The sequence below is a fragment of the Panthera pardus genome, unplaced genomic scaffold (genome assembly GCF_024362965.1).
Source record: "Panthera pardus isolate Hobbes unplaced genomic scaffold, ASM2436296v1 HiC_scaffold_6, whole genome shotgun sequence".
In the NCBI taxonomy this organism is placed as follows: Eukaryota; Metazoa; Chordata; class Mammalia; order Carnivora; family Felidae; genus Panthera; species Panthera pardus.
In genome coordinates this window covers 1,960,776-1,987,242 of record NW_026526991.1, presented here as the reverse complement: position 1 = coordinate 1,987,242, position 26,467 = coordinate 1,960,776, and the positions used below count along the sequence as shown (strand labels likewise).

Below are 26,467 nucleotides of genomic sequence, written 5' to 3'. Positions count from 1 at the left end.
GGATGGCACCACTGAGAAAAGCAAAACAGGAGGGGAGAGTTTTGAGGACAGCTGGTAATTTATTCATCAGCCTACTCCCTGCCAGGCTCCAGACTAGGTGTTGAGTTTCAGAGATAAATAAGAGAAAGTCTTATACAAAATCTAGTGGAGATATAATAACAAGTAGTATTTACTCAGGGCCCCCTATGTTCTAGATACAAGACAAAGCATTTCAGAGGTATTGTCTCATTTAGTCCTATAATGACCCCGTAAGGAAGAAGTTATTATTATCCCCATCTTACACCTAAGGAAACAGGCTTATAAAGGTTAAATAATTGGTAAGCAGGATACAAAGCTGGGAAAGTGGTAAAGTCAGGTTTAGAACTTAGGCTATTCAGTTCCAAAGCCAAGCCACTAAATAGCACTGTGCGTCCAGATGTGCACTATCCTCTACAGCACTATGAAAAACCCTCTAACAGAGGCATGCACAGGGTGCAGTGGGAGTAAGCAGAGGACTCTGAGGAGGAGAAAGGGCCAAAAGGCTCCTTCAGAGGTGACCCCTGAGCAGAGTCTGAAAGTTTAAGCAGGAAATTGCTAGGCAATGAAGTCCAAGGAAACAGTATGTGCAAAAAAAGTATGCAGGCACTTGAAGGAGCACTGTGTACCTAGGCTACTTCCAAGGATTCTTCTGTTTTATTTTTTAAAACTGAGTGCAACGAGTGCCATTGTGCTAGGAGCTTTGGATACCAGACAAAAGACAAAATAGTATGAGAAAGTTATGTACGAAGCACTATGAAAGCATGAAGGAGGAAGGTTTCTTGCAGCCTGCGGGAAATCTGTGAAGGTTTCTCAGAAGAGGAGCCTACACTGGATCTTGAGGACAAATTAACCACATTAGGAGAAGAGGGCAGGCAGAGAGGGACTGGCACAAGACATGGGCATTTGATGAGGCAAGGAACACTTGGGGGACTGTGAGAACTGGATATGGCCAGATTTGGAGGGAGTGAATTACAGGGAGGGTGGCGAGAGATGAGGTTGGCAGCTAGGCACAGATGTGATCTTCAATGTCACTGTTGATTATTGGAAGGTTAAAAAACTGTCTAACAAAAATGCTTCCAAGCTACAGTTATTAAAACAGCGTGGTCCTCACACAGGGATATATAACCCAGAAACAGACCTATAACTATGAACACTGGGGCTTGCTGTAGAATAAAGGTGGCATTTCAGATCAGTAAAGAGAAGACACATCATTTAATAAATGCTACAGGGACAACTGGTTACCCATTGAAAAAAAAAAACCACATTGGATACCCTCCTTCATATCTTGTAAGGAAATAAAGTTCATTTAGATTTGGGATTAAATATAAATAATAGAGGGGCACCTGGGTGGCTCAGTCCATCAAGCGTCCAACTCCTGATTTCGGCTCAGGTCATATCTCCTGGTTTGTGAGTTTGAGCCCCACACACTGAAAATGTAGAGCCTTCTAGGGAATCTCTCTTCCTCTCTGTTCCTCTCCAACTTGTACACTCCCTCTCTCTCAAAATAAATAAATTTTAAATATATATACATATGTATATATATATATACATATCTATATACAGAACCATAAAAATCTTTTTAAGACAAAATAATATTTTTTAAATAGAATATATGGGGTGCCTGGGTGGCTCAGTTAAGCGTTTGACTCTTGATTTTGGCTCAGGTCATGATTTCACGGCTCATGGGATTGAGCCCCACATCAGGCTCTGCACTGACAGTGTGGAGCCTGCTTGGGATATTCTCTCTCTCTCTCTCTCTCTCTCTCTCTCTCTCTCTCTCTCCCCCTGTCCTTCCCCTGTTCTCTCTCTCTAAGTAAATAAATAAACATTTATGAAATAGAAAATAATTATATAAGAACTTTCTGGTTAAAACAGGAGACTTCAAAGGAATTTTGTTTTAATGGCAAACTAATGTGGCTTGCCTACCAACATGAAAGTTACCAAGTTCACTTTGTTGGAAAACAGTGGAAGCACTGGTCCAAAGCAGTGGTTCCCACCTCTTTCTCCTAGTCATAACTACCTGGGGAGCTTTGTAAAACCCCCAAAAGCATACCAGAGCTTCCAGGCTGAAGGAAAGGCTTAAAAGAGAGATCTTTCTCTAAGAAATGTTTTCATTAAAAAAAAATACACATTGATTTTCAATAGCAATTAATTGTTGGAAAGGAATTATTTCCTTGGTCTAACCTCTAGATTGGGTTCAGAAAGGTCAGGAATTGAAACTGTTTAATATTTCACTTAACACTCAAAGACATATATACTCAGCACAGTATCGGAGCAAGTACTAGGCATACTGGGAAGAGTACTTAATTTGGAGGTGGAAGACATGGGTTCTAGAAACTACTACATAGTAGCTAGCTGTGTGGTACTAAACGACTCACTTAGCTACTAAACTCTGAAATGCAACCTGATCATCCGTAGACTGAAAATGATGATAATCCTAGACTCCTCTCCCACAGGGAGCCTGCAGTGGGAACTGAATGAGATCATCTTCCTTTGTAAACCACTCAATAAATATTTGTGGGATGACCGAATGAACACTCTATATACAGTAAGTTTTTCACACATCTATAAATATATGCGAACACTACAAAACATCCCACCAACTCTTAGTTACAATAAGCACTAGAACTACACAATATAGATTCGTATCTAATAACCTATAGACTGCACTCTGCAGGCTTCTGAAATACACATCAGGAGGTAATGGGGACTCAGGGAAAGGCTGTCCCTGCTCCTTTCAGTTTCTTCCTCTTCTCTTTTCTACCCCGTTTCTCACCTTGTCCTTGCTCTCAAGGAACAAGTAGATAACAAAGGTATGGTTTTCTCTGCAGGACTCAAGTCAATAAAAGGGTCTCCTCTTTCCAAATATCACAATCAATGGCCACATTTTATTTTAATATATGTTTGTTTGTTTCTTGTTTGTTTAATCTCTATACCCAACATGGGGCTCTAACTCACAACCCCAAGATCAAGAGTTGCATGCTCCACTGATGGAGCCAACCAGGCGCCCCAAAGGCCACATTTTAAATATAAAGGTAGTTACCTTTCTTCTTGAAATATGGTGGTAGAATTTTACCACCATAAATTTAAAATTTCAGGGGTGCCTGGGTGGCTCAGTCAGTTAAGGGTCCGACTTCAGCCCAGGTCATGACCTCACAGCTCATGAGTTTGAGCCCCTTGTTGGGCTCTCTACTGACAGCTCAGAGCCTGGAGCCTGCTTCGGATTCTGTGTCTCCCTCTCTCTCCGCCCCTCCCCTGCTCACGCTCTGTCTCTCTCTCACAAAAATAAACATTAAAAAATATTTATAAATTTAAAATTTCACGTCTTTGAATAAGCATTCCTTCGGTAAGCATCCTTTAATCGCCCAAATGGATATATTTGCTATAGACTCTCCATGTCCGTAACAGTTTGTGTAATACTTAAAACAATCACCCTTTGTTATAAATCTCTGTACACGTTTTAGCTCCTCGTGACCTCACAAGTGCCAGGGCACTGTCTTTGAGTGCTTGTGGGGCTGAGCACATTATATACTACATGATACTCAACAAAAATTTAGCATATGAATGGATGATGACACTAGAAATTCAATATCACCTTAGAAGGCTGAAGCCAGAGTCAAAATAACTGGGATGGCAGAAACTGAGAAAATATACAATTTCACCTCAATTCCTTTATATTTTATAAGCATCTACTATATGCCTGATACAGCCCAAGGTGTGCTATGATGAATAAGACCTACTCTCTATCCTTAAGGAGTTTATAATCCTATTTATACTCAATCACATTTTTTATTTTGATATAATTCTGGACTTTCAGAAGGGTTGCAAAGATTGTATAGAGCGTTCTCATATCATCTTCCCCCAACTTTCCCTAATATTAACACCTTATATAACGGTGGTACACTCAGTGAAACTAGGAAATTAATATTGCTACAATACATAGGTTATCCACCTTTTGGCTAAGATCAAGTGTAGTATCTGTTCTTACTAGCTTAATATTGCTACAATACATTAACTACAGACTTTACTCTGATTTTGTCACTTTTTGCATATATGCAAAGTTTTGTTTTTTGTTCCACAACCCCTCGTTACTCTTAGTTGTCACGTCTCCCTCTCCTCTCAATTACATTTTTAGTAACTTTTTTTTTCCTGTTTATAGTAACAAGTTTTCTGAAAAGTGAAAAAAAAAAGGAGGAGGAAGAAGAAAATAAAATCTCTGATAATCCTCTATGAAGAGATAAACTTTCCTAACATCTGTATAATCTTTTGGTCTTTTTGCCATGTATGTACGTGTATATACATTTTACTTTTCTTAAAACCAGAAATCTAAATATAGCCTTTTGTGTCTTGTTTTCTCTCATTATCACTTGTAAAACATTTTACTACATCTTTATGGGGTTTTTTTGAGGCAGGGGGATAGGGACACAGGGTCTGAAGTTGACTCTACGCTCTCAGCACAGAACCTGATGAAGGGTTTGAACTCACAAACCACAAGATCATAACCTGAGCTGAAGTCTGATGCTTAATGGACTGAGTCACCCAGGCACCCCTACCACATCTTAAAAAAAAAATTATTTCACAAGGGTTCCTGGGTGGCATAGCTGGTTAAGCGACCAGCTCTCGATTGCAGCTCAGGTCATGATCTCACAGTTCGTGAGATTGAACCCCACGTCAGGCTCTGTGCTGACAGTGCGGAGCCTGCTTGGGATTCTCTATCCCTTTCTCTCTACCCCCCCCCAAAATAAACACTTAAACACTATTTTACAATATTATTTTAATGATAGCTTAGATTCCACTGTTATAATGAATCATAATTTAACCATTTCCCTGTTATTGGATAGGTAAGTTGCTACTTATACTACTATAAATAATAGTGCAGTGAATATCCGTGAATATGAAAACAGTATAAATTATAATGGGATGGATAAGCACAAAATATTAGTGACAGGGCCAGCAGAAATGCCTAACCTAGCTTTGAGGAGCAGAAAATCAGAAACACTTGTTGGAGGACATATATCTGAGATGGGCTCTGAAGAAAAAATCTATTCCCTCATTCTTTAGTATTCAACTGAACATTTACTGAGTGCCTGTGATACCCAGTTATTACACTGGGATCCAGGGATACAAAAGGGACTAAGGTTCTGCAGGGGAAGTTCACTGACTAATCAGAGAGGCAGATATTTGAACCAAAAAATCACAACAATGAGATAAATGCTATTATCACAGTGCTATGTATGAAAAAGTGCTCTGGGTACACAGAGAACACATTTAAAGAATCAACTGTAAAAGTAGAAGGAGTTAGGCGCCTGGTTGGCTCAGTTGGTTAAGCGTCCAACTTCAGCTCAGGTCATGATCTCATGGTCCGTGAGTTCGAGCCCCACATCAGGCTCTGTGCTGACCCCTCAGAGCCTAGAGCCTGCTTCAGATTCTGAGTCTCCCTCTCTCTCTCTGCCCCTGCCCCACTCATGCTCTCTCTTTTTCTCTCAAAAATGAGTGTTTTTTATATAGAAGGAATTATATCAAGGTTGATAATAACACATATGAGAGAGGTTTTAGTTAAGTTTGATTTTAATATGTATCAACACTATGAAGGAGTTCCTTAAAACAGGTAAATTATTAATAGGGATTCAAAGTATTCAGATGGTGAGAAGTATTAGTTCTATTATATTTTATACTGGTAAAACCAGTACTAGAGCACCACGTTCATTTCTGAGAACTGTATATTTTTTAAAGCATTTTTTAAATGCTTATTTTGAGAGAAAGGGAGAGAGAGAGCGTGCGCACATGCATGCACGTGAGTAGGGGAGGGGCAGGAAGAGGGAGAGAGAGGATCCCAAATAGGCTCCGCGCTGCAGTGTGGAGCCTGATGCTTGACTCAAACCCACAAACCATGAGATCATGACCTGAGTCAAAACCAAGAGTCCAGTGCTCAACCAACTGAGCCACTCAGGCACCCCTGAACTGTATATTTTTAGTCCATTTTATTGAGATATGTCCACAATGAAATGTACCCACTAAAGTGTACAGTCTGATAAAATTTGATGAATTTATATACCCACGTAACCAACCACCACCACCATTAAGAAATGTCCTTGTGCTTCATCCCAGTCAATCCCCTTCACCCCACATCTAACCCCAAACAATCACTGATTTGCCTTCTGTCACTACAGACTTGTTTTTTAGAGTTTCATATAAATGGAAACATACAGGCTGTACTTTCTTGGCTTCTGGCTTCTTTCAACTCAGCATGTTTTTGAGAACAAACCATGTTGGTGTGTGCATCGGTAGTCCATTGCTTCCTACTGTCTGAGTGTCATATTGATAAGACCATGGATAAACTGAAATAAAGAGAAAAGAGAGTAGGCCATGAGGTGACTGGATGCCAGGTTCTATGAGAGATCATTGAAAAAAATCTGGTTGACACTGAAAGGGAGGGCATTTGAAGAACTTCAATGTGCAGAACAGGCTTGTTCTGGTCTTACCAGAAGGTAAGACCGAAACTAATGGCTGCCCACAGAGACGGTCAAGATATTTAAATGGAAATAGTATGGCTGACAAAGATACTGCTGAAGGGATTCCAACATCAGCAAGAGTCTGGACTTGATACAGTCAGTATTTCTTCCAACCTTGAAGAGCTACGATTCTGTCATTCTCATGAGTGAGAAAAATATTACACCATTATTAACCATTAAAATATCAGCATGAATTTTTATTTAAACCAAATCAGCTATTCTGTCAGAGCTAGTATAGCATATGGTTTCAAATGTTTGGGGATGGTGAGCGGGGGGAAGTCTTTAAAATCAGACAGACCTGGGGCGCCTGGGTGGCGCAGTCGGTTGAGCGTCCGACTTCAGCCAGGTCACAATCTCGCGGTCTGTGAGTTCGAGCCCCGCGTCAGGCTCTGGGCTGATGGCTCGGAGCCTGGAGCCTGTTTCCGATTCTGTGCCTCCCTCTCTCTCTGCCCCTCCCCCGTTCATGCTCTGTCTCTCTCTGTCCCAAAAATAAATAAAAAACGTTGAAAAAAAAAAAATTTTTAAATCAGACAGACCTAAGTATAAATAAATCTCTATTCTGCCACCTACTAACTGTGTGTCCGGCATTTAACCTCTCTATGCCAAAGTTTCTTCATTTGAAAACTAACATAATGATGGATATGCTTGCCCCAAACCAAAAGCTGAATAAATCTTGTTGTCAGCAAGACCCTAGGGAATAAGATAAAGACTATATGACTTTTGAATAAGTGGGGGCCTAGGAAAGTCTAAGATACAAAGGCACTGTCTAGAGCTGGGGTGGTAAATTGTGACCCCCAGGCCAAATCTGGCCATGGTCTGGTTTTGTGTGGCCCACTAGCTAAGCATGGTTTTCACATTTTTAAAAGGTTGTAAAATAAAGAAGAATATGTGACATAGACTTTATGTGACCCCCAAAGTCTAAAATACTAACTACCTTGACCTTTGCAGAAAAAGCGAAACCCAGGTCTAGAGCAGACAGGGGTCAATGTGGCTGGCGGTAAGTTATATGGTTTTAAAGAGACAAACATAAAGAGTATCCATCTGCTAAAAGGAGTACAGAAGGAAGAATTCCTTAAACATCTGCAGCCGTGAGTTCCTTACCTATAAATTGAAAATAAAAACAATAGCTCTCAACTTCTGCTCAGGCCATGATGAAGCAATTAGTACCAGACTTGCCCTCTCATTTTAAGCAACTAGAAAATGGGACAAAATATAGGGAAAAACTGTTTTAGGCACTGAACAACAGTTTAGCACTATGATTCTTGAGAGAGAGGAACCAAAGGTGAGTCCTATGAAGGCTGTGGCTTTCTGCTTGGAAGTACTGTCTACACTGTAGCACTGTGGAAATGACCACAAGCAGAGCCCAGTGAGCTAAACAGGTTGAGGTGACAAAGTTCAGGGTTTAGGGGAGCTAAGAAGGCTGGAATCTGCCAGGGCAGAGTATCAGAGAGGAAGGAGCTCCACATATAGAAATAGTTCCAAAATTTGGTAGAAGGTCTCCTTGAGTCTTTGGCTACACCAACCTGTAGGTTAGAATTCTACATGGCTGGGCAAAGCCAAACTGTTGAGGGTGGCAGGTGCGTGTGAAACAAACAACTAGAGGACTTGAAACTGAACAATTCCCAGAGTTGATAACCATATGGGAGACATCTGAACTCCAACCAGCCAGAGTGGAAACTTCAATGAACACTGCAGGCATTCAGCAGAGACCCTAGACAGGTCAGGTCTTACTAGAGAGCTAAATGCAGAAGCCTAAATAAAGCAATTCTAGATCAACCTAAGAGTTTAAAAACTAGCCTTAAAAAAAAAAAAAAAAATCAATCTAACCCACAAGTGACTTAACTGCTTGCCAAAACAAAATCCAATCCTCTTTAAAGGAAGACAACAAAAATCAAGATAACTAATAATGCAACATTCACAATATACAACATCCAATAAAAAATTACATGCAAAGAGGCAGGAAAATGTAACCCATAATTAAAAGAAAAAATGTCAGTCAACAGAAACAGACTAAAAAATGCTGAAAATTATAGAATCAGCAGATAAAGATTTTAAATCTTTTTTAACATTTATTTATTTTTGAGAGAGAGAGACAGAGCATGAGCAGGAGAGGGGCAGAAAGAGAGGGAGACACAGAACTCAAAGCAGGCTCCAGGCTCTGAGCTGTCAGCACAGAGCCCAACACGGGGCTCGAACTCACAGACCGTGAGATCATGACCTAAGCCGAAGTCGGATGCTTAACCGACTGAGCCACCCAGGTGCCCCAACAGATAAAAATTTTAAAACATTACAAATATGTTCAAAATTTAAAGAAAGAAAAGCAACAAAATGAGAAAAGAAATGAAAGACATGACAAATAATCAAACACAAGGTCTAGAGAAGAAAAATACAATAACTGAAATGAAAACTTCACTGGCTAAACCCAACAGCACAATAGACACTAAAGGAATGACCTATTAACAAAAACAAAACAAAACAAAAAAAGTAACCTCTGAGACAACATCAAGTAATATAACTTATGTGTAATTTCAGACCCAAAAAATGTGGGTGGGGGGATACTTAAAAAATAATTACCAAAACTCTTCCCAAATTTGTTGACATTTCTAAGCCCACAAATCCAAGAACTCCAGGAAAACCACCCAAGGTACACTGTCCTCACCAAATTGCTGAAAACCAGAGAGAAGATTATATAAAGTAGCCAGAGTGAAAAGGCAAACTAGGCACAGGTGAACAATGCTAAGAACATCTGACTTCCCATTAGAAATGATACAAGATAGATGACAACAGAAAAGCAGCTTAAAATGCAGAAAGATAGAAACCATGCATCTAAAATTTGATAGCCAGTAAAAATACCCTTCAGAAATGCAGGAGAAATTGAGATTTTTCAACAAAAAAGATGAGAGAATTCACTGCCAGCAGATCTTTTCTACAAGAAATGTTCAGGCTTTCAGGCTAAAGATAAAATGATGCAGATATGGGTACTCAGATCTAAGCAAGGGAATTAAGGGCAGTGGAAGTGGCAAATATGTGGGTAAATGTAAAAGAATTTTTATCATTAAAAGCAAAAATAGTAACACGAATTGTGGGGTTTATTATATACGCAGAAGTAAAAGGTACGACAACAATAGCCCAAAGGTATGTGGAAGATGAAAGGATACTCCATAAAGTTTTTACACTATAAATAAAGCAGCATATTATTTTAAAGCAGACAATATTAGTTAAACATGCATATTTTAAACCTTAGAGCAACTACTGTAAAAATAAAACGAAGATTTATACCTAATAGACCAAGAGAGGAAACAGAATAGTAAAAAAGTAATAAAAAATATGCCAGGAAAAGAGGAAAGAATAAACATAAAACAGATGGGTAAATAGAAAACAAATAGTGAAATGGCGGACTTAAATGCTACCATATCAAATAAATGTAAATGGTCTAAACACTTCAATTAAAAAGCAACGATGGTAAGACTGGATTTAAAACCAAAACAACACATAGGACCTATCTGGTATCTAGAAGAAATTTAATTAAGGGACACTTGGGTGGCTCAGTCAGTTGAGCATCTGACTTCAGCTCAGGTAATGATCTTATGGTTCGTGAGATCGAGTCCTGTGGAGGGCTCTGTGCTAACAGCACAGAGCTGGCTTCAGATTCTCTGTCTCCCTCTCTTTCTGCCCCTCCCTGCTCACACTCTCTCTCTCTCAAAAAATAAATAAACATACATTTTAAAAAATAATAATAAGAGAAACTCACTTAAGAAAAAAAAGACACAAATAGGTTAAAAATTAAAAGAATAGGAAAAAATATACTAGGCAAACATTAACCATAAGAAAGCAGGAGTGACTATATTAAATGGAAGCAGACTCACATAATGTAGACTTCAAGTCAAGGAATATTACCACAGAGAAAAGGAGGCATTTTATAATTACACAGGGTTCAATTTACCAAGAAGACAGAACAATCTTTAATGTGCATATGCTTACTTTTAGAGGTTCAAAATACATGAAGTAAAAATGAACCAAACTGACAGGGAAATAGACAAATCCACAATTATAGCTGGAAATGGCCAACACTCCTCTCAGAAATTAATCAGTAGAAATAAAATCAATAAAGATATGTAAGATATGAACGGCACTATCAACTATCAATTAATTAACATTAATAACACATTAAACCCAAGGACAGTGGAACACATATTCCTTTCAGATACACATAGAACATTTACTAAACAAGATCATAATGAGTTTCAATAGATCTCAAAAGACTGAAACCAGATAGTACATGAACCAGATAGTCCTATGAACACAAGAGAATTTTCAATCAGAAATTAGTAACAAAAAAAAAGGGGGTTCCTGGGAGGCTGAGTCCGTTGAGCATCCGACTTCAGCTCAGGTCATTATCTTGCGGTTCATGGGTTCGAGTCCCACTCACACTCTGTCTCTCTCTCAAAAATAAACATAAAAAAAAAGTTTATATGTAACACACAAGTCAAAGAAGATATCACAAACCAAATTAGAAATTATTTCGAAAAAAAACATATTAAAATAATTTTTAATGTTTATTTTTGAGAGAGAGAGAGAGAGCACAAATGGGGGAGAGGCAGACAGAGAGAGGAGCACAGAATTCAAAGCAGGCTCCAGGCTCTGAGCTGTCAGCACAAAGCCCAAAGAGGGGCCAACAAACCCTATTAAAATGAGTGTGACATTGAGGTGCCTGGGTGGCTCAGTCAGTTAAGCGTCCAACTTCAGCTCAGGTCAAGATCTCACAGTTTGTGGGTTCAAGCCCCTCATTGGTCTCTTTCCCAGGCTCAGGAAATTTATACCGTTAAATGCTTCTATTAGGGAACAAGGAAGGTTTGAAGTTGATGACCTAAGTTTCCATCTCTAAGAAGCTAGAACAAGAAGAGCCAATTAAATCCAAAGCAAGTAATATGACACAAAGACTGGAAATCAACAACAGAAAACAAACAGCAAGACAACAGAGAAAATCTATGAAACTCAAAGCTGGTTCTTTGAGAAGATTGATAAAATTGATAAACTTACAGCTAGAGTAGAATAAAAGAAAGCAAGCACAAATTCACACAAAGTACCAATATCAAATATGCAAGAAAGAACATTCCACTCTAAATCCTATAGGGATTAAAATAATAAAAGAATGTTAGGACTCCCTGCTGGGTGTGGAGGCTGCGTGAGATATTCTCTCTCTCTCTCTCTCTCTCTCTCTCTCTCCACCCCCTGCCCCTCTCTCCTATATGCACATGCATGCTCTCTCTCAAAAATAGATAAATAAGAATGTTATAAACAGCTTTAAGTCAATATACTAGACAACTCTGATGAAATAGGAAAACTCTTTGAAAGTCAGAAATTACCAAATTAATTCAAAACAAAATAGAAAATCTGACTAGTTTAATAATGCACATAAAATTTAGAATCTGCATTAGCTACAGAGCATACTTGTAATATGTTAACACCTTTTTTGAAATTCATAACGAATACTTTGCCATCTTTAAATGTACTGGTTTCAAATACTCTAAAGTTTCTCCAAATTTATATCCTTTATTACTCTTAAATTATCTTGAATTATTTACCATTTCCTATCATAGAGGAAAATTATATTACTCTTCTAACTTCTACCTAACTGCCTAAAATATTCAGCACTATTTTTAAATGTGTTATTTTTTATTGTTTAATTTGCTAACTGGCTTTTTACTACTTAAGATTATTTTCTTTGCTTGACTTTATAGCAAACTTTTGCTTATTATTTTACGTCAGTCCCACTTAATAATAGTTTTATTTCTACTACATTTTTTAAAAATTATTTTAATGTTTACTTATTTTTGAGAGAGAGAGACAGAGCACAAGCAGGGGAGGGACAGAGAGAGGGAGACACAGAATCCAAAGCAGGCTCCAGGCTCTGAGCTATCAGCACAGAGCCTGATGTAGGGCTCAAACCCATGAACTGTGAGATCATGGCCTGAGCCAAAGTTGGATGCTCAACTGTCTGAGCCACCCAGGTGCCCCTTTACTACATTTTTTCTTTTTAAGAGAGAGAACATGATGTGGGGAGAGGGACAAAGGCGGGAGAGAGAGAATCCCAAGCAGGCTCACACCCAGCGTGGAGCCTGATGTGGGGCTTGATCTCAGGACCCTGAGATCATGACCTGAGCTGAAATCAACAGTCAGACGCCCAACTTGCTGCGCTACCCAGGAGCTCCACTACTACATTTCATAGTCAAGTTTCCTTTCATCAACCGGCAATTTTTCCTTCATTTAATGACTAGAGGCTGTAATGTCAAAGGCGAGCATGTGTTTCCAGCGCCTCCAAAATACCACTAAAAGGAAAGGGGCCCTAGATTCTGACACTCCCCAGCCAGATCTTTGCCATAAAGTCCTTAGAAATCTCTAGCTCCCACAATTCCCAGCCATATCAGAGAAGCTCCTATTCAATGTAGTACTGAATCCTAACAAAGCTCCACAAGGAGAGGACAAAGGCAGGGGCCTTGACCTTCACTTAACAACAATAACAACAACAACAATAGTCTATAGGTACTCTGCAAAAACAAGGCATCTGAGGTTCTAAGATGGCAAACAGGCAGCCTGGAACACTAATGACTACTTATTTCTTCTGTCCCACATACATGGTACCAGGTACAAGGACTAGGAAAAAAAAAATCCAGACCCTATGTGTACAGGGGCGGCAGGGGTAGTAGGGGTACAGTGGGGGAAGTGCTAGCTAAAGAATCGGTACCAAGCAGTTTGAGACTGAATGTCTTTCAGTTGAATACATTTCAGCCAATACTTACTAGGCATACCCTCACTTAAAAAGGTATATCTGGGTGGCTCAGCTGGTTAAGTGCCAACTCTTGATCTCCATTCAGGTCTTGATCTCATGGGTTTGCGGGCACATGCACGTGCTACCTCAAAATAATTAAAAATTAAAAAACAAAGGGGGGGCTGGGTGGCTCATTTGGTTAAGCATCAGTCTCTTGATTTTGGTTCAGGTCATGATCTCACGGTTCGTGATTTTGAGCCGCAAATCAGGCTCTGTGCTGACAGCACAGGTCTGCTTGGGTTCTGTCTCCCGCTGTCCCTGCCCCTCCCCACCTGCATGCACATGCTCTCTAAATAAATAAAAATAAACTTAAATAAATAAACAAACAAACAAAATTAAAAAACAAAAAAGGATATCTGACAGCCTCATTATGACTTAGGAAAAGTGGTTCTCAGCTTTTCTCTCTAGCACTCTCTGGACAGTGCTCTGGAACGTCCCAACATTCTCTATCTCTCTATTATGAAGCCAGTTCTTCACGTAACTAGCAGTCAATCAGTGTTTGTTGAACTAAAGAATAAAAAATCTGGATTCCATATAAACACATAAAACAAAAACTTACACGTTCCCCCAAAGGGCATTCATGGATAAATGCATTAAGCTCATATTACATTTATCATGGGCTTAAAAACACAAACAATCTCAGTAATATTCTCAGGAATAATCGCTGGGACCCCATCTGCATCCTGCTGCCCACATGCTTACCTTGAGAACCCTGACTTGGCAAATGAGCTAACACCCCACTTCTTAAAAGTGCTCCTTAAAAGTAAGTGTGCACTGTCAAATATTACATATGATTTTTTTACGTAAAAAAGTTACTTTTTGCTAAATAAATCACTAAGTCATTGTTATTTCTACTTCTGTATGTGGGTAATACTCAGATATTCTCAGTTTGGAACAATTAATATGAAAAAAAATCTAATTAACATTTCTTTCATAAGGATGCAATTTGAACAAACAGCTCCCGAAATAAAATTTATACATGCCAACTAGAACAGAAAAGGCCGTCTCCATAGTTCAACACTTAATGAACACAAACTTAGTCCAAGTGGGGTTTAATGTCTAATTGGAATTTCCCAAACGGTCCTCTGGAATGTCTGAACAAAAACAAAGCAAACCAAACAAACCAAAAAGGATCCAAACCCCTAGAAAAGCTCTAAAACAACTGGTCAAACACTGGCTGGGTGAGGAACACCAAAGGGCAGGAGAAAGCTTCTACTTTTTATTTATACTTTTGTACCGCTGGATTTTTGTTTTACCAAAAGCGCGGATTCCTTTCAGAAAGATTTATTTTTAAAGCTACCACATTAGCTGATAGTAGAAAAGGTCAGTCCAGAGAAAAGCTTGCTGCTTCTTCCGAAACCTTATTACACGAGATAGGATACATCTTACGTGAAGTACGGCACGTTATATCCTTTTTCTTTACTATTTATTACCACAAAGCACTTCTGAAAGGAGAATGGGGAAAGGAACCAGAAGATTCTTAACATAAAGCCAGAGGAGTGTAGAAGGCGCCACGTGACAGTGACAGCCGCCTAAGGGATCAAGCTTTGTGAAGAGGTGTCCTAATTTCTATTAACTGGCCTGTAGAAAACAGATTTAATCTTGTATCCTGTAGGAGAAAAAAAAGGAAAGCAGGTTTCATTTTCTGAAGGTGAACAAAAGACACTAAACATTAGGGCTCAGAGAGTAAACACGGGCCCATGATCCCTTAGCCGCAATTCCCAAATCCAAAAACTTCTGAAAACCACCAGTTTTCTGTAATTCATCTGGTAGAAATACTTGATCTGAACGTAATTGGCAGCCAAATCTGACCTGAACTGACATGAGACTATTTATAGCGTCCCCACTAAAGTGAGATCAGTCATAGCTCTGGCTGCCGAAATATTAACGTATTCAACTACAAAGTGCTGCCCCTGACTGTGCAGGGACATTACATAATATACGGTAAAAGCATCTTGTTAGCTTTCTAAAAACAAAGAAAATCTCTAAATTCTAAAATACTGATGGCCCTTACAGTTTCCAATAAAGGACTATGAAGCCCAAAATGGCTTTTTATTAAAATGGTCCTGTCAGCCTCCACTAAAATACATAATTTTTTCCTGAAAATGTTCTCATAATTTGAACTAATTACTCTTTTCTAGAAACTTACTGTTATTAGAAATGTTGTACTTTGAATATCTGTAAATCTTTAACTGTATTATTATTAGAACATTTTATACCGCTCCAAGGTATTCTAAGTCAACCACTCTCTGAAGGTGACATTAAAATCAGAAGGGTGGTGGGGCGCCTGGGTGGCGCAGTCGGTTAAGCGTCCGACTTCAGCCAGGTCACGATCTCACGGTCCGTGAGTTCGAGCCCCGCGTCAGGCTCTGGGCTGATGGCTCAGAGCCTGGAGCCTGCTTCCGATTCTGTGTCTCCCTCTCTCTCTGCCCCTCCCCCGTTCATGCTCTGTCTCTCTCTGTCCCAAAAATAAAAAAAACAACAACAACAAAAAAAAAAGTTGAGAAAAGAAAAAAAAAAAAAATTTAAAATCAGAAGGGTGGTTATCACCTTTGGCAGGAGGGTAGTACCAGAATGGGGTAAAGATCGTGAAGTTAAAAAAGCAGACCTCTGTCGATATGCTGTGATTTTCTTTCTGTGTTCAAGACGAAAAAAACGCGCCTGGGTGGCTTCCTCGGTTGAGCCTCTGACTCTTGATTTCAGCTCAGGTCATGAGCTCATGGTTTGGTTCATGAGATCGAGCCAAGTCCGGCTCTGCACTGCTGGCACGGAGCCTGCTTGGGATTCTCTCTCTCTCTCTCTCTCTCTCTCTCTCTCTGCACCGCCCCCCCCCCCAAATTTCTCAAAAATAAACATGAAAAAATTTTTAAACAAAGGGCATGTGATTTAAAAAAAATTTTTTTCATGTTTATTTATTTTTGAGAGAGAGACAGAGTGCAAGTGAGAGAGGGGCAAAGAGAGAAGGACACACAGAATCCAAAGCAGGCTCCAGGCCCTGAGCTGTCAGCACAGAGCCAAACGTGGGGGCTCAAACCCATGAACTATGAGATCATGACCTGAGCCGAAGTTGGATGCTTAACCAACTGAGCCACGCAGGCGCCCCGTGATTTTTTTATTTATCAAAGAGGGGCACAGATTTTAAAAGTGAACAAGCACCAGTTTAAATCATTTTAAAAAATCAAAATAAAAATGAAGTCACATTATCCAAATAGTTATCAAGGAACAGAACACAAAATAAAAGTCAAGAAAGAGAACATGTGCAAGTAAGGAAAATTATGTATTTTAGCCCAGTTACGTATCAATTCCATTATATTATATGACTAAATAACAAATGATAATGAAACTTGCAAAACTCAAAGTTCTCTATTATAGAAACAAAACTGTAAAGCCAGATTAAAGTAAGAACTGAGACAAAAACTACTGAGAACCTATAATTAATTACAATGAAGAGTAATTTGGCAGATTTCACATGAAAAATAGGGACAGAATAAAGACTTTAATACACATAAATACAGTACTACATTTTAAACTGTTGTATCTACATAAAACAAAATTGGTTGAATTTTTTTTTTAAGTACTCACCAATCCTCCCTCCCTCCCCCACTCTCACACAACTAACAAAATGGTAGAAACAACGCAACCAAACAGGAACCTCGTTTCACAACTGGTAGACATGAAAGCTGTGAAAACCTCTTTTAACACGTGTGTGGGATGCAGAACCCCGAATTATTTCTGCCTAGAGGAAGCTCTCACAGAGTTATACTCAAAAAAAACTAAAGATTGAAAATAATTCAAAATATTCCTTAAAGCAACATGAGTAGCACAACTGGTTGTCTAGTTGTTGCTATATCCTAGAAAGGAAGGATAAGGTTATCTCTACCAGTATTGTTTACTAAATTACAGTTTTTACTATCCATGAAACTTATGCGGCCATCAGAAATAGTACATATGAACACATCACTGATAAGTGGAATTCTAAATTAATTAAAACCCAAAATTAAAAACTTCAGGGTAAATTTTGATTTAAAAACTCCATTTCAGCAGTGTGTGGGTGGCTCAGTCAGTTAAGCATCCAACTTTTGATTTCGGCTCAGGTCATAATCCCAGGGTCATGGGATGGAGCCCTGTGTAGGGCTTTGTGCTGAGTGTGGAATGCTTAAGATTTTCTCTCTCTAAAATAAAAAATAAATTAAAAAAAAAAAGTCCATCTCACATATAAGAATTTAAAAGAGAATTTCCCACTGTAATCTTCCTTTTACTTGAACAAAGCAGAACTGGAAGAAAAGAGAACAAAGAAAACAAGATCGTAAGGTCCTAGAATATCAAGGGTAAAGAGCAAGCCAAGAGGATATCATGTAAGTATGAATAACGAAAGTCTCTATTACAAGATTGACTATGAAAGAACTGTAAAGCTGTAAAATCAATTAACTAAAAACAGGAAATTAAAAAAATATACTGAAAGTCAAAAATTTAAGAATTTAATCCATTAAGAATATATTCTAAAAGCCCTTATTCTCTAATGGGAGGTGGAGGTGGGACTAATGGGACCTGCGGGTGCCAGTAAACAAAGATTGTGGGACGGGGCGCCTGGGTGGCTCAGTCGGTTAAGCGTCCGACTTCAGCTCAGGTCACCATCTCGCGGTCCGTGAGTTTGAGCCCTGCGTCTGGCTCTGGGCTGATGGCTCAGAGCCTGGAGCCTGCTTCCAATTCTGTGTCTCCCTCTCTCTCTGACCCTCCCCCGTTCATGCTCTGTCTCTCAAGTAAATAAACGTTAAAAAATTAAAAAATTAAAAACAAACAAACAAACAAAGATTGTGGGAAAAGACTGTTACCCTTCCTCTGCCCCCTACCGCCCCCCACCCCCCACAAAGAATTTTATCCAGTGATATAGGGTTCATCTAAGGTAGCACATATACCAATCTACTAGGTTCTAAGGATATTCCTTGGTTAATTACATAACAGATCCAGATTCAAGGCATCTCTTTGAACTAAGTCATTCACATAATTCCTGCAGGGTTAAGACAGATACAGATATGTGCTCATGCTACTGGAATTCAATATCTTACATGAGTAACTTTAAATTATGAAGGCATTAATAATGCTATACAGGTATCAAAACCCAATTTTATATCCTTTATATCATGTAGCATATTTTGACAGAGTGATCTTTGTTTCCTTATGAATCAGTTAACTATCAGGTAATTATAGTTAACTAGAAATTGGTTAACTATCCTGATTTAAGGAGCTTCCACAGTTGAGTGCAGCATAGTGAGACGAGGTACAAAACTATCCAGAGGTCAGTGAGTTTATAATCAAGTTGGAGAGACAGTATCACATAAAAACAATTTAAGAAACCTTATAAGAAGCAGTTAAGTCCAAGCTGTAAATATAAACTGATACTAAATATATACCAATCACTATATAGAAACGTTCAAATGGAAGTTATTTTTCAAAGTACACACTCCTAAGAAGTTACATAGGTAATTATCTCAGTCAGGTTGCCATCACTGAAAATACTTTGCAACTCCTACTTTGCTTCCAGACCAATTTACAAATCACACAAGGAAATCTGCCTCATTACTTTGAACTCATTTCGGACCCCAAACAGTATTGCCCAGACAAATCACTTAACCAGACCTGAAAAATGGTTCTTGGTTGCTCCCCTAAATCAAATCCACCCTGAAAGAATGAAGATTTTCCCCTACGGAAATTCCAAAGAGTATTTCTTATTCTGGAAGCAACTCCTAAATAATTCCTCAGATGTTTTAAGAAAAGACAGTACTTCCACTTTCAGAAAAGCCGGGGTAACAGCAGTCGGATGTACCCTTGCAGGTAAAAAAACAAACAGACAACTAAAAAACTGGACAAAATATATAAACAACGGTTTTCAAAACATTGGACATCAGGCAAGGAAGGACAGTGATCCCTAAAGAGATGGTAAACAAACAAGCTGAGCCCTACAATTGCCCTAGCTTGCTGCCTAGGGAAAGATTCCAGGCCACCAAGCCGCCGGGAGGGGAAACCCAAGTGGAACTCAGAGACCTCCCTGAATTGAGGAGATGCAGCTGAGATTTCCAGAAGGCTGAGGCAGCTAGAGTTTGCAGTGAACAGCACTGGAAAGGAAGAGCCGCACAGAGGAAGAACTCTCGAGATCTGTAGGGGGATCCCTCCAGTATTCAGCTGAGTAGCAGCTAAGGAACTAGGAAAAACACAGGTAACATCACACTTAACAGTAGGATGTTTTCCCCCTACATCCAAGGAAAAAGCAAAGGTGCCCATTCATACTTCTTCCACTCGACATGGTACCTGAGGTCCTAGCCAGTTCGATAAGGCAAGATTTAGAACTCAAAGGTCAGAAAATAAAATTGACTTTCTTTGTAAATGATACAGTTGTATATGAAAAAAAAAAAACACAAAAGAACAGACAAAAATGCCACTGAAAGTAATGAACGAAATTAGGAAAGTTTATTTATTTAGTGTATTCAATCACATCAATGAAAACAAACTGTCCAAATGAAAGAGGGCTTTAATAAAGAAAGGCTTCCAGGAAGAAAACTTTAGAGAAGGCTTTCTGAGGGTGAGAAGCAAAATGGTTTGGAAGCCAGAAACAGGGAAGATATTTTACATAAGGAATAGCCTTTTATAAGGTATGAGGACAAAAAGCGAGAGAATCATATGGAAAATAGAGAAAAGATTGTATAGAAGGCAAAGGTTCAGGGGGCCTGGGTGGCTCAGTTGGTTAAGCATCCGACTTCGGCTCAGGTCATGATCTCACAGTTCATGAGTTCAAGCCCCACGTTGGGCTCTGTGCAGACAGCTCAGGGCCTGGAACCTCCTTCGGATTCTGTGTCTCCCTCTCTTTCTCTACCCCTCCCCCACTCATGCTCTGTCTCCCTCTGTCTCTCAAAAATAAATAAACATTAAAAAAAAAAAGGCAAAGGTTCAAAACTAGGGGATGACAGTTGAAAGCTGGAAGCAGTGAAGGAGCCTGGCTCTGACACAGGTGTTTGGATTTCACAGAATAAGAAAGCATAGGCTGATAAAGAAAATAGTATGTAGGAAATGTTTTCTGGTGAGAAACTAGGAACAGAGCAACTGACAGGAAGCTATTTTAATAATCCAGCCACAAGCTGAGGGTGACTTAGAATCAGGATGGCGGAGTGGAAGCAAAAAGGAGAGGCTCAAGGTCCAAAGCCACAGAGAAAAGCGCTAAGGGAGATGACAATGCTCCAAGATTCAGTGGTTCAGGCTTTGGTGACCTGGGATTGGGAGGGGGGGTTACCAATGAGGGGACCCAACAGAGTCAACAACTTTTAAGGGAGGTGAAGCAGAGGCCCCTCTCCAGTCTCCAGAGTTACCTTCCTAAAAAGCACTCTGAATGACAATTCCCAAGTCTTGGGGGGGGGGGGGTGTTAAAGGAAAACAAGAGAAAATGACATTAAATACTCATTTTTAAGTACAGTAAATAGAAGTCTAGAGAGCATCCGCTTCCAAAGCAAACACAAAACATCAGTGTTGAGCCTGGGCTCTGGCAGGTTCAGGAAGCGCAGGGCGGTGTCACAATATGCTGAGGCCGACCCACAAGCTGCCTGTGGGGCACAGGGTCCCCTTTTTAAAGTTTTCAAACCAGCCCTTACTGGCTCGAAATGTGATGTGTTTTGCATTTCCATTCTATTGTTTTGTTTTTGTTATTTCTACAAAGAGCCTTTTCACTAATTCTCTCTGTGTTTTAAAAGTAATGTTTTCCCCACTGAGCTGTGTTTCAGGAATGGGAATGTGTGGGCATAAAAAAAACCTCCTCTCTTTATCCACAGACCCACCTGCATGGTTTAAGGGGGAATCAGTCATTAGCGTGTCTTTTTAAGGAGATACAGCCAAACTACAAAATAAAAATATCATAAATTCTAAACACTTTGGTACAAAAATATAGAAAGTTTTATAGTGAAGAGGTTGACAAAAGAGTAGTTGGGAAAAGATTTATTTTAAAATCTGTTGGTACATCTAAGTGGAGAGATTCTATATTCAGAAGTGCCACTGAAATACACAACTGGGTAAAAGATCTCCCTGCTGAGTATGACAGACCATCTTGTAAGATTTCCAGGAAGGATAAATATCTAGTCCTTGGAGGGTCTCAGTTTTCATCCTTCTACTTTGTTTCTCTTTTCTTCTTTCCTCACCAGAACCTAGTAGATGTTCAAAACATTTCAATTGCTATGCTGACCTGGGCCTAAATGAGGAAACCTTGTCTACTTCCACTTTTTGAGGTTCTCAGTGTGTTTTTGAAATAAAGACATGCCAAAACAGCATTACAAAAATTGTGGTATATTTTAAATATATACATTTGATAAATGAACACTTCTAGGAAAAAAATACAATGTAACCCGTCCTATTCACAAGACACAGGATTAATAAACATGTTCATTTGTCATAAACTACACAATGTGATCTAGTAACTAGAACATGTTTCAAGTTATAATCAGTATTTTCTTTCGATCCTGTGAATTTATCTCTCAGAATGTCTACACCTGCTATGTGCAAACCATTCTGCTGGGAGCCAGAGCAGTATAAACTTGTTTTGAGCTCAAAGTACCAAGACAGAAACCCTGACTTCTCCCTTTTCTCTAGTTGAGGAGCTACAAGAACTTCTAAGGATTATCATGCCACCTATGCCCTTGACAGGAATCTGGTGGCCTTGCCCTGTGGACTACCTGCTACCATCTCCATTCAAACAGTTTCGATTTTTCTCTCTCTCCTGGGTCCTTGCTACACATCTTTACGTAGAATTTCTCACCTTAACAGGTTGCCTTCTCAACCTGGCCCTGATTCCATTATTTCCTTTCTTTCTTTTCCAAACATCTTGAAATAAACTACACTCACTGCTGTCATTTTTCCTACCATCCATTATCTCTTTCGCCCCTTGTAATCTAGATCAACAAATGATCACACAGAATTTGTATTCATATAAAAGTAAATAAATAAATAAATAAATAAATAAATAAATAAATAAAAAGAATTTGTAGCAATTGACATTGAAATGGGTCAATTAGCATATTCTGAGTGGCAACCAGCACTCCCCAGCGTAACCTCCAATCATTCTGAAAAATATCAAGCTCTGAACATGCAAAGCTGAGAAATATTGTATATGCCAACAAAGTACAGGTATCCTACAGCTGTAACTGAAAACAGCTTACTGATAATGGATAAAAAAAGATGGGAAGAGATGGGATGGATTGGGGGAAAGGAGGCAATACTTAAGAGTAACAGGTCTGGGGGGCAGTCATTTAAGCATCCAACTCTTATTTTTGGCTCAGTCATGATCTCACGGTTGTGAGATTGAGCCCTAATGGGGCTCTGTACTGGGTGTGGAGCTTGTTTAGGATTCTCTCTCTCTCCCACTGCCCCTCCCTACTCCTCTCAAAAAAAAAAAAAAAAGTAACAGAGCTGAGGAAAAGGTATGGAAGGAAGACAAGAAAGCAAAGAGCCAGTGAACTAAAGAGGAATAAAATGAAGGAAAATGGGCTAGATTTATGTTCAACAAATCTTCCTTTCTTAATTATGGTTGAGAATCAAATTAAACTAATGCTAGTTCAATAGACCAATTGGAGACTTACAGACATGTAACAACTTTTTTAAAAAAAAATGTTTATTTTTGAGAGGTTGTGGGGGGAGGAAGGGCAGAGAGAGAGGGAGACAGAGGGTCCCAAGCAGACTCCGCACCATCAGTGCAGAGCCCAATGCGGGGCCCAAACTCACGAACCTCAAGATCATGTTCCGAGCCGAAGTCGGAAGCTTCTGACTAAGCTACCCAGGAGCCCCAGCCAATTTAACAATCTTCAAGCTGTAAAAATGTACACATATCCAGAGGCTCTTCTAGATACTGCTTTCTGATCTCATCCCTTTTACTGGTTCATCATCTGGCCCTTGGGAGATGGATCAACACTCACCTCAGGCAGTCAAGCAAGAGGTCACTTCCTTTACTCTGCTTTTACAGATAAGCTCAAATGAGTCACCACTTTCTAACTCCATCTGATATCATGTGCATGGTTATAGGTACAGTGACAAGCACCATTCTGGTTTATGACTAATCTTCTTTGAATGGTACTTTTTTTTTTTTTAAGTATAGTTGACACTGAATGGTACTTGATAATGCTTTTATGAATTCAAATATACAGAATCGCATCATTATTTCTAAAATCATTTCCAGTTCTGAAATGCAACGTAATCTAAGAATCTGAGTGTAACATGTCACAGCCTGTAAGTCAGCCATTGGCCCTGTACCCCAAGACCAGCTTTATAAAGCACACCGCTTCTCCATATAGCTGTCTTCTCCATATACTAAATGTGTTCCTTTGTACCTCTGCACAGGCTGTTCCCTCTGCTTCTGCCTGAAATGCCCTTTTCTTCCATGACTTACTGGGAGTGTCTCCCTCCCTGGAAAGGCTTTCTTGACCTCCAGTTGTATTGATGACTTTCCTTTCCCCCCCTGCCCCATCCCTTGTACTGTCTCTCACAGCATGTATTACACCAACTGGAACTCATCTGTGTCCAAGTCTGTCACACCCACTTGGCTGTGCACTCCCCGGGAGCAAAGATCTCTTCTCATCCCATTCTTGTAGTCCTAGTGTCTAAGAGCATTCAGCACATGTACACATGCAAATGTTCAGTGAAACTGTAGCCATCCTAGTCCCTAGCATATAAAAAGATTTTAATTTTTAAATTTTTTTTAGGATTTTATTCTTAAGCAATCTCTACACCCAACATAGGGCTTGAACTTATAACCCAGAGATCAAGAGTCACATGTTCCACTGACTGAGCCAGGAATAACCATTCTGATCATTTCTACTAATAAGGATTAAAAGGACACTCGTTAGTAACTAAGATTTCCAGACATATTAAAAATTTTAATAACAATATTCTTTCTGTAATCTTAAAATGTTTATCTATTGTAAGCAGTAATTTAAAAAATACGAAAAGAACCTGGAGACAACTTAAAAAGGAAAGCCCCTTCCACCCCCATATATTTAAACCATTAGAATGACCACTTTTTTTAATGACTACTTCTTTTAATTCTATTTTTAGTTTTAGTTCTCTTTCCTAACTTCATGTGAAAAAGAGTTATGAAGACCTACTATGTGTAACTTACAATGCCAGATACTGGTTATACAAACGTGAAAAAAATCGAAGTATTTTTATTCACGTAGCTATGTTCTAGCAAAGAAATAATATATAAAATGAAATGATTATTTCATTACAATTCTATTAAGTGCTCTGAGTGTTTAAAAAAATTTTTTTAATGTTTATTTATTTTTGAGAGAGAGACAAGAGTACAAGCCGGGGAGGGACAGAGAGAGGGAGACACAGAATCTGAAGCAGGCTCCAGGCTCTCAGCTGTCAGCACACAGCCGGACTCGGGGCTCGAACTCACAAACCAGGAGGTCATGACCTGAGCTGAAGTTGGACAGTCACCCAACTGAGCCACCCAGGCGCCCCAAGTGCTCTGAGTTTTTAAAAGAAACACATCAAGGGACACCTGGGTGGCTCAGTTCGTGGAGGGTGTGACTCTGGATCTCGCAGTTGTAAATTCAAGCCCTACGTTGGGTGTAGAGATTACTTAAAAAATAAAACCTTGGGGCGCCTGGGTGGCTCAGTCGGTTAAGCAGCCGACTTCGGCTCAGGTCATGATCTCGCGGTCCGTGAGTTCAAGCCCCGCGTCGGGCTCTGTGCTGACAGCTCAGAGCCTGGAGCCTGTTTCAGATTCTGTGTCTCCCTCTCTCTGACCCTCTCCCGTTCATGCTCTGTCTCTCTCTGTCTCAAAAATAAACAAATGTTAAAAAAAAAAAATTAAAAAAAAAAATAAAAAAAAATAAATAAATAAAACCTTAAAAATTTTTTTGTTTAATGTTTATTTTTGAGACAGAGAGAAACAGAGCATGAGTGGGGGAGGGGCAGAGAGAGAGGAAGACACAGAATCTGAAGCAGGCTCCAGGCTCCGAGCTGTCAGCACAGAACCTGATGCGGGGTTTGAACCCACGAACCGTGAAATCGTGACCTGAGCTGAAGTCGGACCCTTAACCGATTGAGCCACCCAGGCGCCCTTTAAAAATTAAAAAAAAACAAAAACAAAAAACAAAAAAACGGGGGGGGGGGTGATTAGGAAGTCACTAAGGAAGTGTCATAAATTGAGCTCAGAGGATTGAAGAGGCATCAACTAAGGTCAGGGTGGGGGGGCTTCCAAGCTATGGAAACAGCAAGTGCAAGGAAAAAACTTTGAGCGGAGAGGACTATGTATTTCAGGAACCAGAAGGGGGTCAGTGTGGTGAGAGTTCAGACAGCAAAGGGGAGAGTGGCAGGAAAGAAGGTAGGGTGTTCACTGGGTATTCAGTGAACAAGAGAGACCAGAGATTTATGAAGCTTATATTCCAAAAAGGGTATGGCAGGGCTTTTGGGACTCATTAACAGTTTTAAGCAGGGGACAAATATGATCAGATTTACACATGTGTTTTGAGTGTCTTATACTGAGGTAGAACATATATTGAATAGATATTTGGTTTTAAAAAACTATTCTTTTTGCAGCCTCAACAATTCTCTGAGGCAGAGAATTCCCTGCTTACAAAAGAAAAAACGGAGGTTTTGCAAAGCTAAGTAATTTATTTGAGGTTATTTATTCAATAAACACTTGAGAGCCTACAATATGGCAGGCACAGTACAGTGAGTACTCAGGGATGCAGAGATGAACACAACAGTCTTGCTCTTTAGAAACTGATAATCTAGTGAGAGAGACAGACCTAGAAACATGACATAGGGCAGTCTGTGCTAGAAATGGGTAAAATAAAACGGAGCAGAGAAAAATGAAATCTTCCTAGGAAGAATTAATCATTTCATCTCTGTGTTAAAAGAGCATTTCTTTCACACTATTACAGTTTTTAATTCTCATTCATTCCTGTGCTTGAAGCATAGTAGGTACCCAAGCAAATGTCTGCAATACAAACCAACCCAGGACTTTTAACTCCTGGGCAGTGCCTTTCCAAAACCAACTGCGCTTCTAACTCTGGAAGGGTATGCATTAATTCCAAGGAGTTCTTCTGAAGCTGCTTTCCGAGCCAGTTTA

At 39.5% G+C, this 26,467-nt stretch overlaps 1 protein-coding gene and 1 pseudogene across 12 annotated transcripts in view; one reads left to right on the top strand and one right to left on the bottom strand.

The window, feature by feature from the left end:
- Positions 1–26,467, bottom strand: part of TNRC6B (trinucleotide repeat containing adaptor 6B) — a 256,980-nt gene that overhangs the window by 222,875 nt on the left and 7,638 nt on the right. For 2 of the 12 annotated variants that reach the window (XM_053894740.1, XM_053894745.1), the window contains exon 2: positions 6,226–6,356. The exons of the other annotated variants lie outside the window; for them this stretch is intronic. The gene's annotated coding sequence lies outside the window, so the exon portion shown is untranslated. The remainder of the gene's footprint in view (positions 1–6,225; positions 6,357–26,467) is intronic. 12 annotated transcript variants of the gene reach the window in all.
- LOC128775234 (U2 spliceosomal RNA) lies at positions 3,958–4,065 on the top strand (annotated as a pseudogene).